We start from the raw sequence: 7,457 nt of genomic DNA, 5'->3' as shown, positions 1-7,457 counted from the left end.
AATATCAAATTTTTGTCTGAGTAAAGTAGTGCAAATGGGGGTAATATGAAAGCTACTTTTATGGCGCGAACGAAGCTAACGTTAGCTGCGCTGTTTTTGCGCTAGCAGATCATATTTTCGTTCTGCTAGTTGGCAAAGAATTAGTCGCTAGGCTAGACACCATTTTTATTGAATGCAATTTACGTGAATGATATTTACGAGCACAGTCTTTGATCTGTGGAAGAAAATAAAGTGGAACAAATGTTAGCTGGCTTAAGGCCAATTCATACCGCAAAGACAAACGCCAACAAACACGTTTTGTCCTAAAGTATGTGCACATTTTGATCCTGTAAGAAAATATTTATTTTACTTAAGTAAATAGAGGAATGATGTGGGACTTTGGTCTGCTGAAAGCTGGGTCATGTCTGTTGCTGAGTGAGATCGGGACTCTTATTATGAAAATTAACTGAGGACTCTTATAAGGGTAGAGGAGCAGCTGCGCCGGCGACCTCACCGTTGCTGGGGATTATGATTACGCTGACACGTTTGCTCCTGTTTTTACAGGTATGATACAACAACTTAATATGCACACGAGTCCTGTCATTCCGATGTATATGTTCATGCTCCAAATATTTTGTGTATTAATGTTCTGGGTTGTGAAGATGTGCAGACCGTCCGCCATTTTGTGAATGCTGTGACATGACGTCGTGAAGTGCATTTAATGGCCTTTTGCACAGGGGCCTGTAACAGATGCACTCTCAACATTTAACAATATAAAACGAGAAGAAAGTTGTGTCTGAAAGCTGCAATCTTTTACTTGTATTGGTTAAAATGAATGAATATCTCGTGTTTTTCCGTGGGTGCTTGAGTTTGTCGGTGTCTGTCTGTTGGGGCAGTCACTTATTTTTCATAACATTCTGAATACAACGGCCAACTTTTGTTGGTGACTTTTTTTGTTGGTGTTTACTGGCGTTTGTCTGCGGTGTGAATTGGCCTCTAGTTGTACTTTTATGGCGCAAACTGAAATCGCACTTTATAGCTAACATCAACATTACCTTTGGCTAAATGCGGTCTGTACAGACAGGTTTGAAAAGTTTATTAGCTACCCTAGGGCTGGGCGATATGGCTGAAAACTGTATCATGATGTAAGCGTTTCATATCGGTCGATATCGATAATATTGATATTTTTTATGACCTATTTAAAATAAGGACCAGGAGAAAAATATATTACATTCAACATTTTTATTTTAAACTTAACCTTCCTCTGATTATAATCCCCTCAGTTATAAAGGCAGAAATGGTCAACACAACCATGGAAAACAACACCATGGAAGACCATGGAGTCTCAACACCAAGTCTTCTCAGGAGGCTGTGTCTACAGGTAGGAATTCTACAAAGTGATCTCTCTCGGTTTACTCTGACATATCTACGTACAATGTTTTGCTACTAATCTGTTATGCCTGCTTTTTCTTGTGTCTTACAGCAATTGCTAAGGAGATCCTCATCCAGCTTGATTCTATCAGAGAGCAGCAGTTGCTCATCCTGATGCAGCTCCTACAAATCTCCAGCAGTTCCAGACTTCATGCCAGACCCAACACATTTTGGGCTCCCACTTTCAACTATTGAGGAGCTATAATGTTTGTAGGAGACATTAAAGAATCCAGAGGAGAAGAAGAATTTGGTGAGATAAATTATGCATTAATCAGATCATTCCTAAATGTCAGTCCCCACTCTCACTCATGCTATATTCCTTAAATAACTAACGAGTTACATGTCTTTGTTTCAGACTGTTCTCCTTGGAATGGTCGGAGGCATGACTCTTAAAGACACTGTGGGGCGGGTCCTGAAAAGAGCAATGAACACTTCGCTGGCGAGACTCATTAAAAGTGTGGTTCTGGGTGAGTGTCAGTTCTGGATAACTGCACTGTGGTGACATGCCAGGGCTCTACAGTGTGACTTTTTTTTTTTTTTTTTTTTTCACTGGCTGTGACAGTGACAAAGTATTTAGGAGCACCAGTGCGACTGACCTGATCAGGTTCTATGGGTGCACCCTCCATTGAAACTAGGGCTGTAACGATTCCTCGATTAAAGTCGAGTACTTGATTTAAAAAAAAAAACTCAATTGCAATTTACCGTGTTGAGTAACCGGCAAAATACCGGAAGTGGCACATTCCACAGACGAGAATCCATGAATACCATTATTACACCGTTTTCTAAGGCTACGTGATCTATTTAAAACCATTTACAATCATAATATAGCATAGTGCTATCATGAAATCACAAAGGCTGTGATTTAGTTAAGAATATGCGCTTTAAAAAAAAAAAAAAAAGCCCCGGCAAGTAATTTGATTAAATATCGCCTTTTAATGGGTAGGTTAATTTGTCATTGATCAGAAGGTGCTCCTAAATTTTTGACTGTGCTCCTAAACTTTTTAAATTAAAAAGAAATGTAAGTGTAGAGCCCTGCATCCAAATTAAGTTTTGGTGGTTGCTGAGTAACATCACGTGGTCATGCTGCCCTTTTCTATCTTGTGTTTTTCTCAGATGCAGTCCGCCGCAATGCCCTGACCAAAGATTCTACAGAAGAGGAAACAGAGCTCCTCATCACCAGGTGGCTGTGGCTAGCCTCTGATAGGGATGCTGGCCGAAGCCAGAGGGCGAACAGGCAGACAACTCAAAAACGCGGTGGGCCAGAATTAAATGTTTCAAAGTTAAAAATTTTGATATTAGAAAATGGTATTTGAACTCCTTGATTCTACATTAATGCTGTGATATTTCTATTCTATTCTATTCTATTCATTTCAATTCAAATCTGTTATTAAAAAGTGTGTGCGTAGACAACTCAAACGCAGTGGGACAGAATTAAATGTTTCAAAGTTAAAAATGTTGAAATTGGAAAATGGTATTTGAACTCCTTGATTCTACATTAATGCTGTGATATTATTTATATTCTATTCTTTTCAATTCAAATCAAATCTGTTATTAAAAAGTGTGTGTGCATAGACAACTAAACGCAGTGGGCCAGAATTAAATGTTTCAAAGTAAAAAATGTTGATAATGGAAAGTTGTATTTGAACTCCTTGATTCTACATTAATGCTGTGATATTATTTCTATTCTATTCAAATCTGTTATTAAAAAGTGTGTTTATCCTATTTTTGTAGTGTGGTCTAATAAAAAATGCATTAAACATGAAACCTGTCTTCCTTGTGCTGTTTTACTTTCTGTTTATCTTGCATAAATAACGGCTGCTAAGCAATTTTAGTATTAACCTGATATGAATGGAAATCAAAGTTAAAATAAGCCCAAATAAGGAACGGGATTGGAGGCGAGCTTATGTCCTCTCACTCGGGGTTCCGCAATCGGGCCGCGTTAAAACCGAGCGCTTGGCCGAGTGTCTTTAGCCTTAATCGGGCCGCGTTAAAACCGAGCGCTCGCAGAGCAATCGGACCTAGATTCATGCCGAGGATCGGCCGATTGTTTTAGCCTTAATCGAGCCGCTTTCGGCCCGCACAATTTTTGCTAGCTGGGGTGGCAGCTTGAAATCCCATGAGAGACGATTTCCACACAGGGTTTTTTCAAGTTCAAGTTCCACTTTCAAAGTTTTACGTTGAGCTTCAGCGGCGAAATGTTCAAATAAGAACATGCCGAGTAAACACTGCTGCTATGGAACTTGCAGAAACGACTCCAGACACTATGACCGTCCACATATGAAGGATGTATTCTTTATTCGTTTCCCGAAGCCAAAAACCCAGAGGGATAAATGTGAACGATGGGTCAACGTGTGAGAGAATTTAGATTTGATATTAATTAAAAATTAAGTGTTGTTGGTTGTGACCAAGTAGCATTAGCGATCGCTAAACAAAAAATAAATACATTAATAATAATAATATAAATTACCCCCAACAACTGTCAGACGTAAGACAACCAGAGGACATAGTATATATGACAGACAGGACATAGGGTGGTAAAAGATAGCTTGTTGAAACTGCAAAATGTCACTGTCAGTGGCGTAAGGCGATGTTTTTTGGGGGAGAAATTCTGTCGATAACAATCTACCTCTGGATCAGGTCAGCTCTTTTTCCCGTCTTTTTCAGCCCTCTACACTCAAGCCATCTCTTCAATTGAATATTTGTATGTTCTTCTACTTCTATACCAGTGAATTTGGCACCGGGGACATCATTCTCGGACAGAGTTAGCAGGTTTAGCTCAGTAGACATCTCGTCCGTAAACTGTTTACATGCGTCTAGCATGAGTGACACGCGCGAGTTTGACCCCCCAAGCAACCGTCGCTAGCTTAATGAATATTAATGAGAAAAGGTGATGTATATCGTGCGGTACGCTATTATGCTTCCAGCTCGCGCTCCTCATCCGCTCACTCACCATCGTGAGAGTGCACTCCGTCTTAAAGGAGCAGTAGCATAGCCTACCTATCCAACTTGTTTTACGCCTTTTCTGAATTAGGTATTGCTTCGGCATTTATGGACTGGAGATGTTTTTGTCAATCACTTCCCGACCACCGGGAAGATCTCGACTTATACCTGGATGATTGCAGACTTAAACCAATCAATAGGGGGAATATATTTTTATGTATATCTCAGCTCGTTTTCAAACATAAAACAACAGCAATTAATGCTGTTAAATTATAACTTTTATAAAAAAAAAAAAATAATAATACATTTGAAAATGATACATGGAAATATATGACTATATCATAAAGAAGAAGCTGAACCTAAAGGAAGCAAGTTGTCATTGGACGTTATGCATTAGTAGTCATGGTTATGAAGGATGTTGGGCTTATATGGGTAGGCCTATGTTGCAGGAGTATATAATACAAAGGAAATAAATTATACTTTACAGTGCTGATATATTTTTCTTCATATCATCAAGATCTTTTAATACTTGCATTTAAGTTCTTCAGTAACAGAAATATTGTACAATCGCTGTAACGCAACTGTTCTCGGCGACTACGTTAAATGTGTCATAGAAATATTTACGTAATAGGTATTTGATATTAAATGTACAAAGAAGGCAGACTAGGATGCTCAGGTCAAAGGTCACGGACTTTGCCAATGTGATTAACACAGTAGACCTAATAGTTATGTTTAAATTATATCATTCAAACCAATCACCAGAAATCACAGTCAAGAAGACTCGAGTGATATTATATTTACTCATCTGTATGATTTAAATGTTCAGAGATTTTTCTATTCAAGGGACTCACTTGGTTGCCATGGCCAGCGATCTTTCGGCTGTGAATAAAACTATACTCGTACAAAGGCAACTCGAGAGTAATGTCAGGTGTACACTGCACAGCTGAGAAATAGATTCTGCGCTCAAAAGTCAACAACAGAATATCAAGTGTGATTGAGGTATCTTATCGGTATGCCGCCACCTTACTTCAGGTAAGTATTGTAATGGGATTAATAAGATTAAGATTTAGTGGTTATTAAATAAATAAATTAATTAATTAATTAAAACAAAAATAATAATAATAAATAAAAAATAAATAATTATTATTATTGAGCCTGCTCAGGCTTCGTTCATTCACGCTTTACAGAAATTATCCTATAGTGGCTGCTAACATCCTTTTGGGTCTGAAGTGGTGGCAAAAAATACGTTGTATGTGCTAACAAAGATCGGTTACATCAAGGCAGATCTTCTCATTAGACGAACATGCTATTCCTGAGATGTTTATCTGGCAATCAGTAGTCTCCAATTTCATGATTAAGGTTGCTTGAGCACATTCCTGACCACTGCAATGCTATAGCTACACACTTTAGTCTTCAGGTGGCTCTGCCCTTCAGCAACCCTTGTCCATCACCCTGTCTCCTCTAACAGTGATCATGTAAATTAGTTGCTCTGCTCAATCCAGCTAGTCCATATATCACTGGAGGCGTGGCTCCCTACATCTTAAAAGCTTATATTTCTGCAGTATTTGTTTATAATGTTTCGGTTTTCTTTTCAGATTCCTTTATTTCCCATCCTCATCACGGCCGGTTGTTCCTTCCTAGTCTACAATTACGAAATCAATGTCTGGTGGGTCTCCAGTGTCCCCAGGGTGTGTGAGGGGTTTGACATGGAATGCTCCAAAGATATTTTCTTCTACTATGCTGGAATTGTCATTTGAGTGTGAGTAAAGTGCATTGTTTTTGTCTGTCCCTTTGGATGCAGTCAGGCTGCTGCTTCCTGGCACAGGGGGTGGAGTTTCAACAGCTCGTTTTGCAGCTCCGATTACTCAGACATTTTCAAAACTTTTAGCTTCGTTCAAACCTACTCAGAGATGGAGAGACTCAGAAGCGTCAACATGTAGACACCATTTCCGGATGGTTAGTCGATGAATTATGTAGCTTATGCGTAGTAATCTTCTAGTCATTCACTATCTCATCCTGTCTTGATATGCTATAAATCATATTCTGGGAGCTGGATTTATGTAACTTTAGGGTTTGCAATGCCACTTATCTGGAAGGAATGCCGCTCAGTCCCTCTCAGCGTGGCTGTAGTCCTTGCAAAGCAATCTCTTTAAATTAAGTCCTCCATGCTTGACTTTGTGCATTGTAACTTTGCAGTTGTTGAAATGTTGAAACAGCAACATTACAGAAAGTGGAATCCATTTAACCCCCCTTTTAATTACCTTCCATTCGAAATGGTCTTCTTTCTATTTTCATATTCGATTGTAGCCATGTTTTAAAAGTAGGGGTGGGAATCTTTTACCATCTCACGATTCGATTCGATTCCGATTCTTGAGGCCACGATTCGATTCAAAATCGATTTTCGATTCAAAAAGATTTTCGATTCAAAACAATTCGATTTTATTCATAATGATTTCTATCAGGTTTCTGATCATGATCTACTCTCATCTGCTTTGCAATACAGAATGACAAACGGAGGCATTAAAGTGTCTTTTTCACATTTATTAAGTTCAATTCTCAGGGAAGTGCCTTTTATCAAAAACATTGAAAAAAATTTTTACTTGGTACTTTTAAAGCAAAGTATTTATGATGACCCATAACGAACTTACTTCCAATACTTCCTATATTAATTGTATTAATAAAACAAATGGAAGTGATTTGGCAAGTCAACTGTAAGGTTACATTTGCCAGCATATGTCCCAACATTGCTGAGAACCAACAGGAAAATAAATGTGTGCCTGTACTAGCAGCATACTTGTAGTAAATTAATACAAACTTCAGCATATTCTGAATCTCTAGCATTTAATAATAGACTTCTAACCAACATCCTCTTGTAATTTCCAATGAGCAATATAATCCTTCAGACAAAAAAAAAAAAAAAAAAATTTGGCTGTAGCATATTCTGAATAATTAGTAACATACAAAGTAGCTCTTGACTTATACACAACTAAATAATAAAGAGTTATGACTTGAAATGTTTGCTGTATACCACAATCAAAAATAGCAAAGAAAGTGAATGAACATCTGCAGAGAGTAACTTACAGTCAAAATGTAACTTTTTGTGACTG

At 38.2% G+C, this 7,457-nt stretch overlaps 1 long non-coding RNA gene across 1 annotated transcript; it reads left to right on the top strand.

The window, feature by feature from the left end:
* The first annotated feature begins 1,631 nt into the window (after positions 1 to 1,631).
* Positions 1,632 to 2,612, top strand: LOC311071142. Its single transcript, XR_014603768.1, has 3 exons — positions 1,632 to 1,660; positions 1,766 to 1,877; positions 2,524 to 2,612. It is a non-coding gene; the product is annotated as an uncharacterized lncRNA (long non-coding RNA).
* Positions 2,613 to 7,457: the final 4,845 nt, after the last annotated feature.

This window comes from Abramis brama (genome assembly GCF_963993115.1).
Source record: "Abramis brama genome assembly, chromosome: 20".
NCBI lineage: Eukaryota > Metazoa > Chordata > Actinopteri > Cypriniformes > Leuciscidae > Abramis > Abramis brama.
Note: the sequence above shows the minus strand (reverse complement) of the source record. Positions and strands in the feature narration are given on the sequence as shown.